Below are 12,302 nucleotides of genomic sequence, written 5' to 3'. Positions count from 1 at the left end.
GAGGAGAAAGTAGTGGACGTGTTATTCCTTGACTTTAGCAAAGCTTTTGATACGATCTACCACAGTATTCTTGCCAGCAAGTTAAGGAGGTGTGGGCTGGATGAATGGACTATAAGGTGCATAGAAAGCTGGCTAGATCGTTGGGCTCAATGGGTAGTGATCAATAGCTCCATATCTAGTTGGCAGTCGGTATCAAGCGGAGTGCCCCAAGGGTCAGTCCTGGGGGCGGTTTTGTTCAATATCTTATTAATGATCGGGAGGATGGCATGGATTGCACCCTCCACAAGTTTGCAGATGACACTAAACTGGGAGGAGAGGTAGATACTGTGGAGGGTAGCGATAGGATACAGAGGGACCTAGACAAATTAGAGGATTGGGCCAAAAGAAATCTGATGAGGTTCAACAAGGACAAGTGCAGAGTCCTGCACTTAGGATGGAAAAATCCCATGCATTGCTACAGACTAGGGACCAAATGGCTAGGCAGCATTCTGCAGAAGAGGACCTAGGGGTTACAGTGGACGAGAAGCTGGATATGAGTCAACAGTCTGCCCTTGTTGCCAAGAAGGCTAACGGCATTTTGGGCTGTATAAGTAGGGGCATTGCCAGAAGATCGAGGGACGTGATCATTCCCCTCTATTCGGCATTGGTGAGGCCTCATCTGGAGTACTGTGTCCAGTTTTGGGCCCCACACTACAAGAAGGATGTGGAAAAATTGGAAAGTGTCCAGCGGAGGGCAACAAAAATGATTAGGGGACTGGAACACATGACTTATGAGGAGAGGCTGAGGGAACTGGGATTGTTTAGTTTGCAGAAGAGAAGAATGAGGGGTGATTTGATAGCTGCTTTCAACTACCTGAAAGGGGGTTCCAAAGAGGATGGATCTAGACTGTTCTCAGTGATAGAGGTTTTCAAGGTCAGGCTTGACAAAGCCCTGGCTGGATTGATTTAGTTGGGGATTGGTCCTGCTTTGAGCAGGGGGTTGGACTAGATGACCTCCTGAGGTCCCTTCCAACGCTGATATTCTATGATTCTATGATTCCAGGGACAGGGATTGTTTCATCTTTATTTGTAAGGCTCCAAGCACAAAGGGGCTCCCAAACCGAGTTGAAGCCTTTGAACTACTGTATATTGTAATATAAATGTTTACTAATAATCTAATGCAGCATGGCACAGACTCATTAAGCCAGGAGTAGAAGCTCCCATAGGAGCTTATTCCCATATTTGTAGCAGGTTACAAGATGTAACAGAGAACACTAGCAAACTAAAAACCTCACCTGAATCAAATGTAGCCCAGGACTTGAGTTACAGAAGCTGCAATGTTGTTTACACTATCAAGGCAAAAGAGAGTCAGCTGAACAGAGAGTTGTTTCACTTCTCTAGTGCCCGATTCTGTGAGATGGTGAGGGCACTTAATTCCCATGGACTGTGACAGAAGTTAAGGGGGTTCAGACTCTTTAGGATCTAGCCTGGATAATTTTATCACGGAGAAAGTTATCGTGGCTGATGATTCTTATGGAAAGATTTATTCATAATTATCAAATTATTTGATAATTCAGAATAAGAAACTATTCCTAATTGGTCAGAGTAAGTTCAAGAACCAGGGCACAATATCAAACCTAAGTGTGATTAACTAGAAAATGCAGGCGCTGCTATTTGTCACAGAGCAGTGAATATGCAGAAGTTAATACTATAAGGAACATAAAACCCAGTGGTATCAGTTTAAGAAATTGAGCTAATGCATTTCATAGGATTTGGAGTGGAAAGAACATAGTAAGGATAAAACAAAACGGATTTCCCTTATTTGGCCAGATCACTATCAAAAACTACGAAGTATTATTTATATTTGGTTGTGACCCACAAAATGACATGATATAGCAAAAACATCAGGCAAATCCTCCATTTAGGAATATATTCTTACTGGATTATTTCACAGCTGTTCATGAACGGTCATTCAATTTCCACATTATTCATTGGTTTCATGTTGGTACCATTTGATTAGCTATTCACACAAGTTTTTCACACAGGTGTTTGGGAAATGGCTGGTCTTTACACTGATTCCAATACCTTCATGCAAACAAAGGTATTTGTGCGGGAAGCCATTTGTTATTCTTCTATTTAGAAAGTTTCATTGACTGAATCAGGGAGCTGGAATGGCGTGACAAGTCACACCATGATTTATAGCCTGCAGCACATAAGGTAAAAATTTGTCATAAACTCAAAGTTATTCATCCAATTCAGGGTAAAATTCAGACAACTCACAGAGAAAAGTCAGGAAGCTCTGATAGCTACTGTTCCAAACATTACATGAAACAGACCTGTGCTCTTAGCATGGGAATTATGTATAAAAAGGGTTAATGTGCATTATGTGGGAGTTTTTCACAACAGCACAGTTAAGATTGTGTTACAGATTTCAGACTTTAAAACACTTAAATTTATGATTATGTGTGTTTGTGGGGAGGGGGTGGGTCTTTTTTGGGTCAACGAAATTCACCGCTATGCAGTGTCTACATTACTTCTGAGGTACCTCATCATCTGTGCATTATCTAGTAATGTATAGAAACAGGTTACTTTACTCGCCAGTAACATGAATAGGAAAATGGATAGAAAATTGCAGTGGGTCCATTGTAAGCAAAGCTCCCTCTTAAATGTAGCAGAGATAATCACCATGGTAACTTTTCAGTGCAGAAGCCATTAAACCACAGCGTGACCACTTATATCTGTATCTTTTTGCCTTAAGTGGCGTATTGTAGTATTATCTAGAAAAACTGAATAAAAGGATTAGTTACATGGTAAAAGCCTGTCACTTATTTAGTGGAGTTAGTACAGAATTTTTTGATGTTTTAAAGACAGACAGTTGCCAGGATATATCCTGTTGCAAGAAAGGGAAGTTTTAACAGAGGAATAGGATAGCGGACGCTCTTGGGTACCATATATTAATGTTAGTACTATGCCTAACTCAATATATGCACTTAGTTTCATGATTTCCAAATTAATCCAGGAATGGAAGCCCAGAACACAAGCAAGAAAGATTTTTTTGCTCACACTGTAGCTATATGAATAGCAAAAAAAATACACCTGACAAATTACCACAAAAACTTGCAACCTTTTGCCGTGGCTGTCTCAACTAAAGCAGATGTTATGGACCCGCGGTGGTTTTCATCACTGCTGAAGCTATCTGAAAAAGTCCGTGTATTCTACTACTTCTATTTATCTAGGCATCAGATTGCCGACTCATCGCCGCGGCACCTCCTGCTGGTCGTCCAGGAATTAGCTCAATTCCAGCCTCAGAGCGCCTCCTGCTGGCCGGTGTCTCTCCTGCCTCAGGCCCTGTATCCCTCCCAGACTTTAGTGCCCCTTTCCCTTGGGGTTCTGCCCACCACAGTACCCCCACACTCTGGGTCTCCCCTCCCAGGGGAACCCCCAACCCTCTAGGCCCACCTCACCTCAGTGGCTACTGCCACTCATCATCTAGCCCCCTTTCTTTGGTGCAAACTGCAGTCTGTGATGGCCACTCATCACTGGCAAGGGGGTTGGACCAGCTGCCTCTGCTTATCCCCAGGCTGCACCTCTGCAGCCCCAGGACCTGCTTAGGCCTTAAACAAGGTCTTAGCCTGGGGAGTTGCTAGACTGGAGCTCCCCAGCTCCTCTTGCCCTTCCCCAGCACTTTACACCGATTCCAATACCTTCATGCAAACAAGGGTATTTGCTCTGCCCCAGGTACCCTGTGCTCCCAGGCAGCTAGGTCCTTCTCACTCCATGACTGGAGTGAGACTGACCTGCCTTCTGGCCCCGCAGGTCTTTTATAGGGGCCGCCTGGCCCTGAGTGGCTACCTCCCAGCCTTTTCCTATTGGCTTTCAGCCCCAGCCCTCTGCCAGGGCTGGCTTTTAACCTTTTCATGGCTGGGGTGACTGCCCCACTACAGTCCCGCTCTAGAGTCAATACTGACTAAGCCGGAGCCTCCCCTTCAAGCACAAGTGCACCTGCACTGACCAAAGGGCGACATTCAGGACAGGCCACGCCAGGAAGCTGGTGCACACCTCAGAATCACAAATGAAGGGAGAACCTCAGCACTTTAAGTGAAACTTTAATAGCATCACTACTTCTATTTATCGGGGCATCTATGCTGCTCACACCAGCACAGTACCTGGGCATCTAACAAAAGGATTATCAGATCGCCAGTCTTAAGTTTGCCTCCAACTTCCACAACTCAACATAGTTCCTGAAAAATCTAAGCAAACATTTGCTTCCACCTTGTGCTGAATCAAATTAATAATAATAATAATAATAATAAAATAATAATAATAATACCCAACTAGTTGAGATATACATTAACAAATATTTTAGATGCAAGGTATGTGTGTGTAGTCTGTCAGTTCAACGATAACGTTTTCATGCTCTCTCTTTTCGTAGATTCTGGAGTGACTGACGTCCAAACCATGACATGCATGCTCATGAGCAAACGGGGCAGACAAAGTCATGGGTGAGCATCTTGGTAGTTATAGCAGTAGTATGACTGCTTTTCCCTTGCAGCTAACAATCGATTACTTGTGTCCTCTTCAAAGGCTTGGAAAGCTCTGAGTGTTGTGCATAGCCATGCTGATCTATGTAATGCAGCCTTCTCAAGATCATCCGGTTTTATTGCACCAAAGTGTATGCTGTTCTTGATGCTGTCCTTGGAGCGCTTTCTGGGGTGGCCTTGATTCTGGTGTCCTTGCACCAATTCTCCTTGTTTGACTCCATTTGAAATAGGAAAGGAGTCAGTGAGATCTCCATTTAAAAGTGCCTGGCCTTGCATCCCCTCATGAAAATAAATGAATGATCTTTACCAGTTTTGGTGGGCAACCAAGTTTTCTGAGAATCATTCATAATCCTTCTCTATCGACTGTATCAAATGCTTTTATCAGATCAATGAAAACACTGAAAAGACTCATGGTTTTGTTAAATACATTTTTCTTGTATTTGCCTGATACTGAAAAGCATGTCTATGGTGCTACAACCAGGGATCCAGGGTTTCCCTCTGTTCCCGGCGTGCCTGGGAGGCAGACACGACCGGGGCCACTGCCGTTTTTGCGTCCCCCCCCCCGCCCCCACGTGCCATCCCGGCCGCACACCCATGTTGAGCTCCCCAAAGCTCCCATTGGCTGTGGTTCCCAGCCAATGGGAGCTGCAGGGGATGGTGCCTGCAGGCTTGGGCAGCACACGGAGCCCTCTGCTCCCCACCCACCCCCAGAGGCTGCAGGGATGTGGTGCCGGCCACTCCCAACAGTGGCCTGGGACCAGGGCCTTAGCCCCACTGTGCCACTGGGCTGGCAATCCCGTGGGCCGGATTGAAAGCCCTAATAGCTTGGATCCAGCCCATGGGCCATAGTTTTCCCTCCCCTGGGTTAGACAAACACCTGGCAGGGATGGTCTAGATAATACTTAGTCCTGCCATGAGTGCAGGGGACTGGACTAAATGACTTCTCAAGGTCCCTTCCAGTCCTATGTGATGAGAATTTTGAACCAATTAGTGGTGAAATAGGCAAAGCAGGGAATAGATTTTACAATATGATTAATCTCCTTGAAAAATGAGAAATTTATGCAAATGAGATTTGCATTTTGCCTTGACTAATTACTGATTTTCCCCTGAGAAAACAAACCAATTTTACATGTTTTAAATTAGAAGTTTTAAATCAGAAGATTTAGTCTTTAAAATTAACTGCTTGTAGCTGACTGGGTACTTTAAGTAACCAGCAGTCAATTGGTGGAATTAATTAATTATAGCAGAGGGTCACGGTCAACCACTTTAGCAGAATTTAGGGACTGACTCATTTCCATGATCAATTTGTGTTTATGCAAATAACAGTATACACATGACAAGCATAGTTAAATCATGGTTCTAGGTAAAGTTCATCTGCATTAAGAGCTGGAGGCCCCCAGGGTCAATCAGCAGGGTAGATCAGAACCTTCACACAACTATTAATGATTCTTCTTGTAGAACTACAGACAGGGGGGTACAAGCCTAAAAGGTGGTTCGTCACAAGGCTTGAAAGTCTGGACAGCCTGTCAGATCTCTAAGACGGTTACAGGACAGTTACCTCCCCTAACCCATGAAAATTCAGTGTGCAGAGAGGACAACGGATTGACATGCTAAGGCCTCTTTATATGTGTAATTAGAGGATTCAGCAATGCAGGAAGACGGAAGAGCAAAGAGTAATAATTGTGCAAAGATGTAGCTGAGAAATTAGAGTTCAGGTCAGATCTCATTGAAAAGATTAAGTTTTTTCCCCCCTCACAAAGTTTTAGTTCTTAGGCACATATAAAAACTTGTATAAAATAGTTACTCAGAACTTAAGTTTCTCCTACCTCATCCAGGTTTAACTTACTGGCTCATGACTTGTTATTGAAGCCCTAACACCTGACATTGCAACCACTACACACTGTTATTAGTCCTACTCACATGAGAGCCCCCCCCCAAACTGAATGATAATACTAATAAATAAGGTTTACAGGATCTATGAGTTTAGGGCCAAAACTTACATTTGGCTTCCACTTTAGGTTCTGATTCTGCAATCCCTTGACTACAATGGTACATGCATGAGCTAATGAGGGTTGGCAGGAAGCGCCTACAAGATTGGGCACTTAAAACATGCATTCCACTGAAATGATGGGCTTGTTACAGAGTGCTGTAATTAGTCACTTCCAAGTTTGGAAGTCTAATGAGATTTATTTATACAGTAATTGAGGGAAGACTATTTGCTTCAGTTAATGCATCAATAAATTCCAGGCATAATTTAATGTATTCAGGCAATGGCTGTCTTGCTAATTTGATGGCACTGATAGCTCTCATTTCCCTACAGTCTGGTGTTTAATTCTCAGTGACCTTACTTAGCACTGAAGCTAGCTCAGTGACTGGATGGTGACACATTACTATCTTTTCTACAATAAAGCTGAATAGTGCATAAAAGGCTGTCGCTCAGTCCCAAACAATACTGGCTCTGTTCTTTCATCGAACAATCAACACTCAACAGTTGCAGACACTTGGAATTAGGCAAAAGCAGGGACATGATTTTACAAGTGGAATGAAAATATTTGACTAAAAATCAGTATCTAATTGTGACCGCTCTTGTTCAGTCAACGTTACATTTTTAGCAAAAAAAAAAAAAAAACATTAAGAAGATAGAAAGTATTTTTCAATGAAGTCCAGTTGACACTTTGAAACCAGTTTTACACTTTATGAAGTCACTAGTGTTTTTTAAAAAACCTGTATGTTACCAAGTGTTCAAGCAAACAGTCCATCTGGTTCTCCACTATCACATAATCCCTTTTCAGAGTGGTAGCCGTGTTAGTCTGATTCAGCAAAAATAACGAGGAGTCCTTGTGGCACCTGGACTCCTCATTATTTTTACATAATCCCTTATAATTCACCAGGCCCACAGCTCCCAACAACAAGCCTTTATTAATTGTTATTATTACTACATCCTTTCCATACCAATGTTGACACAAAGGGCAGACACTACTCTTCCATAACTAGAGTTCTTATGATAATTACTTTTAGCACTTGCTGCTTCTAAGCTAGTTCCTTGTTTCTCAAGTTCAGACTGATCTGATATTTGTATAGCCGTGCATAGAGTTAAGTCTGTGTTTTATTGTTGTTGCTGTGAAAGGTTCTTGTCTACAAGACCCGTAATTAACCTTTACAATTTTAGCTTTACAAAGTAGCCTTTACAATTAACTTTACAAAGTAACATTTACAAATTTGCAAATGACCACAAATATCAATTTTGGTAGAACTGTGTATTTCATGCTGGTGAAAGTTGTCATATTGAGGCTCTATTTCTCTTTCAGGGCTTTCCAGAGCAATAGGAGCAGGTGAAGGGAGGCAGAACCTTATCTCTTGCATCCTACAGATGGGATAACCAGGGGAGGCTGAGGGGATAGTTACTGGACGGGGAAGCATACTAGGGTTGCCAAAGGCCGGCATTAGCCCCATCAGCCCAAGTCCTCTTAGGCCAGCTGTGCTCTCTGGGGCAATGAAGATCACAACACCGCGGATCAGAGGTGGTGCTAGCCCAGTGGGGGCCCCATTCAAGAATATTATTGGGACCCCTCTGACCTTCACCCCCGCCCCCAATACACTAATTGCATTATTTCCACAAACCAAAAAATATGCTAACCCACCTGTTAAAATATCCACATTAAACAAGATGAATGGTATTTGGGGGGTAATACTACATCGGAGGCTCATTGAGCAGCTTGGGTCCCTAAGCCATTGCTTAGTCTGCTTATGTCTGGCACCACCATTGCTCAGGATGAAGGATGTGAGCTGGGGCAAAGTGTTCTCAGTCAAGTGGATGGGCTACAGATCCAACTTGCAGAGGAGATGAGAAGAATCCAGAGCCTGATCATCTTTAGGAACCTTGCAGAGCCATCCTGTCTGAGAAAGCCTTTCCACCATAAGTGACACTCATGATATGAGCAGCCCTTTTATTCCCCCCTCTCCAAAAAAAAAAACCCCAAATCTTAAAAACCTACCTCAAGCAGAGTTCCGACTCCATAAAGAGAGAAGTGCTGGAGACTCAGTGAAGGCACTGGGGAGCTAGCTCCTGATGCTGATTTTACATGGGAGAACCCAGATACTATGATGATGGGCAGCAGGATAAATCCTTAGACAGAGGAGAGATAAACAGATTAGCTCTGTCCTATCAACCCCAGGCAGCTCCCCAAAAGCCCCAGCTCTCCCAGCACCCCCACCTCCTGGGTTGGGCACTAAGTCTGACACTCCCCACCTCACCCCCCGACGCACACAGACACACACAGTTCCTCCATGTGGCTGAGTGAGAACCAGCATTGGGGTGGAGGGAAGGGGTAGAGAATAGGCACCGGTGGAGGCAGAGGCTGCAGGCTCAGCAGATGCCACAGCTGCCTGTGGTGGCCGCCAGGAGACACTACAGCTGGCATCCTGCTGCTGGTACCAAGCCCAGCTGGATGAATGACATCCAATCACAATGGGCCGTGGAGCTGCGAGTGACACTCTGCTGCCTCCCCCACGGTCCAGAATGTTGCGTAACTTAGATCGATTCCCCCCCACCCCCATGTAGACCAGGCCTTCCAGTGCTTCTGTGGCTGGCTGGTGCTTCCTTCTCTCCGCTTCTCTGGGCTTTCTGCCTCACCTTCACTACCACAAACCTTCACACAACAATACCCAGAGAAACCCCTCATCCTCCATGCGCACTGCATAGGACATTGTTTTGGGCAGTAACATTTGCCTGTGTACGGAGTGGAGGATGTTGTTGTTTCAGCTAGGTGGTTCCACGAAGGAGTTTAACTGTTTCTTAATCTATCCCAAATGAAGGGTGGCTGTTCTACCCATCAGTTTCAGTGAGAATTAACCCAAACCATAACACTACACAATAAATAGGCAAGTATTTTGCCCTGCATGTGTGGATATAGTAAGACTTGCCATCTGCCAATATCTCCTACAGTGCATAAGCAACTCAAAGGGTACACACTGCAGCTGGGAGCATGCCTTCTACCCCCCATGGACAGGCTCCAGCTAGCATGCTAAAAATAGTCATGTGGACATTACAGCTCAGGAAGCAGCTCTGGCTCTCAAGACAACCCATTCTCTTGGGTCTGAGTTTGGGTGGCTAGCCTGAGTCTGTGGCAGAATCGCAATGTCCACATTGCTCTTTTAAGTGCGCTAGCTCAAGCCAAGCTATCAGAAGTCTGTCTACCCAGTGTGGGAGCCGGAGGCTTGTTCCCAGCTGCTGTGTAAACATATCCAAACAAACAGCCAATGCAAAATACATTTATTTCAATTCCATAATCAGCTGTACTATTAATGAAACTTCATGCCAGTGTCTGATTAACTTAACAGTTTGAGAAAAGATGGACCAAGTTTGATGACTTCAGTAAAAAAATAAAATTACTGTCACTCAGAGGCAATACTGTCTCAGCTCTGCTGTCTTACCTCGCCCTTGTATGATAACCTCTTGCAATAATTGGTGGGAGGGGAAATCAATTCTACTGCCAATTGTCATTAATAAAAAGCTTGAAGGGTTGAAATCTCAGCAATTTTTCCTAATTTAAAACCCCTTTCTTAAAACTAGATTTTAAATTAAATAACCCCTTAGCAGGACTAGGGGGAATTTATCAAGGCTCTTTAATAGGGATTTATCTTTCCCAGAGAAAACAAGTAAGAGTATAACAGAGAGGACAATAGCTTGTCATTATATTACAAGTGTTTTTCCAAGAGTCTGGAGGCTTAAAGTGCTAATGTTCAGCCATCAATTTAACCACAGCCATCAATGTAAGAAGTGGTTTGTTAGGTACCTCATATTCCATGTAATTAGGAGATGTTACTCTTATTAACATTCACATACTAGGAAAATGATTCTGTACTTTTATTCACAGGCTGCCTGAATGCTACCAATATGATCTCAACTTTTACTACTTTTTAAACACAGGCATGCTGCTTTCCCCCTTCTTAATGTTGTATGCATTGTTATGACTGGGGGGCAGGGTATAGGTGCTGGAAGTAGGATTGCTGGGGGTGCTGCACTCCTTGGCTTGAAGTGGTTTCCATCATATACAAGATTTACAGTTTGGTTCAATGGCTCTCAGCACCCCCACTGTACAAAGTGTTCCAGCACCCCTCAAGTCCCCTCCAGCATGCCTTTTCTTGTTTTTAAAGCATCTTTCTCCAAAAGCTTTGTTCCTACTGCTAAAACAAACACATCTTTTGTTTTAAGACAGCTGTCTGATCTCCGAGTACCACTGGTCCGGCTCCCAGAGGAGAGAATCACAGATTTCCAAACTCATTTGGACCTGCAGGGTAAGAATTGTGGATGCCCCCGGACCAGTCTAGAAGTGGGAAATTGCAAAATTCCATTAAGATGGGCCTTATGCCTTTACATAACACCTGAGGAGATGCACTCAACCCAGAATGGGGTGCAGTTACCCCTGTAACTGTGACAGATGGGATGAAATCGAACAAAAAAACCTCTGAGGAATTATCAGAAAAATATCCGAGCAAAATCATCTTTTATTCTGAAGAGAAGCAGAAAGCCTCGCTCTTGGGTGATTTAAAATTAGAATGGACAAAGCCATTAAATACAAAAGGGAACAATCCAATAGAATAGACTACAGGACAAGTAACTTGAGGTCTTTTCCATGTCTGATTTACTCACCTTCAAAACATCCCTTGTATCAGGTATCCAGCTCCTAGGAAATGATTGCAAGGTTTAAATCTGCTGAACTGAAGACCCTTCATCCTAAAAACAAACATCAATTGCTTTAGCGCCCATTTAAAATTTCTCTTGTACAATAAATGCTAATATTAGCATCAACCACCTTTCATAATTAAGAAATCGTTTACTCTATTGTAGTGCTGCTAAGGAGCGCACCCCTTTACAGATTGCTCAGAAAAGCATTGTCGGATGGGGTCCTTCATGCTGAAACTCAAGATTTGTTACACACTTATGGAAATCAATGCATGGGAAAAACTGCACCACTCAAATTAAACACAGTCACTTTTTGAGGAGTTTCATTCACATAGCTGAACTGCCTCATAGCTGCTCAGGCATTTACCTCTCCTCATGTATACACTTGAGAATAAACTGCTTCTCAACTCCCTGTAACCTATATTGCTATTCTGATTCTAACAGTGTGCCCCAAAAGATAGCAGGACTATGCCATGGGCTGCCACTGTTAGTTGATCCTTCAGTGCAGTGGCGTTTTGCAGAACTCCATATCTGCTTCTCTGGCATAGATACTCCTTTGAGGGAAACTCATACTAATCCTGGACTCTTCCCATTGCTATTAAGGATAAGGAACAAGTTTCCCTGGTTCCGAATAACACCAATTAAATGTCACTGGGAACTTAATTCCTGATTGATCCAGAAAGGGAAGGGGATGCCAGCATTTCAGTGTGGGGTCACCAGGTTTCCCAATATGAGCTCAGTAATTCATTAGAGACAAGCCAGCAAAGCAAGTCAGTTCTAAACTGCAACAGTAACACGCCTAGAAACTAAGGGACCACATCCTTCTCCCAGTGAAATCAAGTTGCCATTAACTCCAGCACGAGCCTACCATGCTGGCACGTCTGTGTTGCATTGTGCAGGAGATCCTGTAGGTACTATCCATGGGGTGCAGGCAACGCTGGATCCTAACGGACAGAACAAAAATTTTAACCGCAATTTCCACTGCCTATATGGAGAACCAGAATTTGGTCCACCCAAGAAAAGGCGCTCCATGCTTCCAGACTTTTGTGACCCTGTTGCACTGAGGTCTGAATTTGTTTGCACTAGTAGCAGTTATG

This window comes from Lepidochelys kempii, chromosome 12 (genome assembly GCF_965140265.1).
Source record: "Lepidochelys kempii isolate rLepKem1 chromosome 12, rLepKem1.hap2, whole genome shotgun sequence".
In the NCBI taxonomy this organism is placed as follows: Eukaryota; Metazoa; Chordata; order Testudines; family Cheloniidae; genus Lepidochelys; species Lepidochelys kempii.
Note: the sequence above shows the minus strand (reverse complement) of the source record.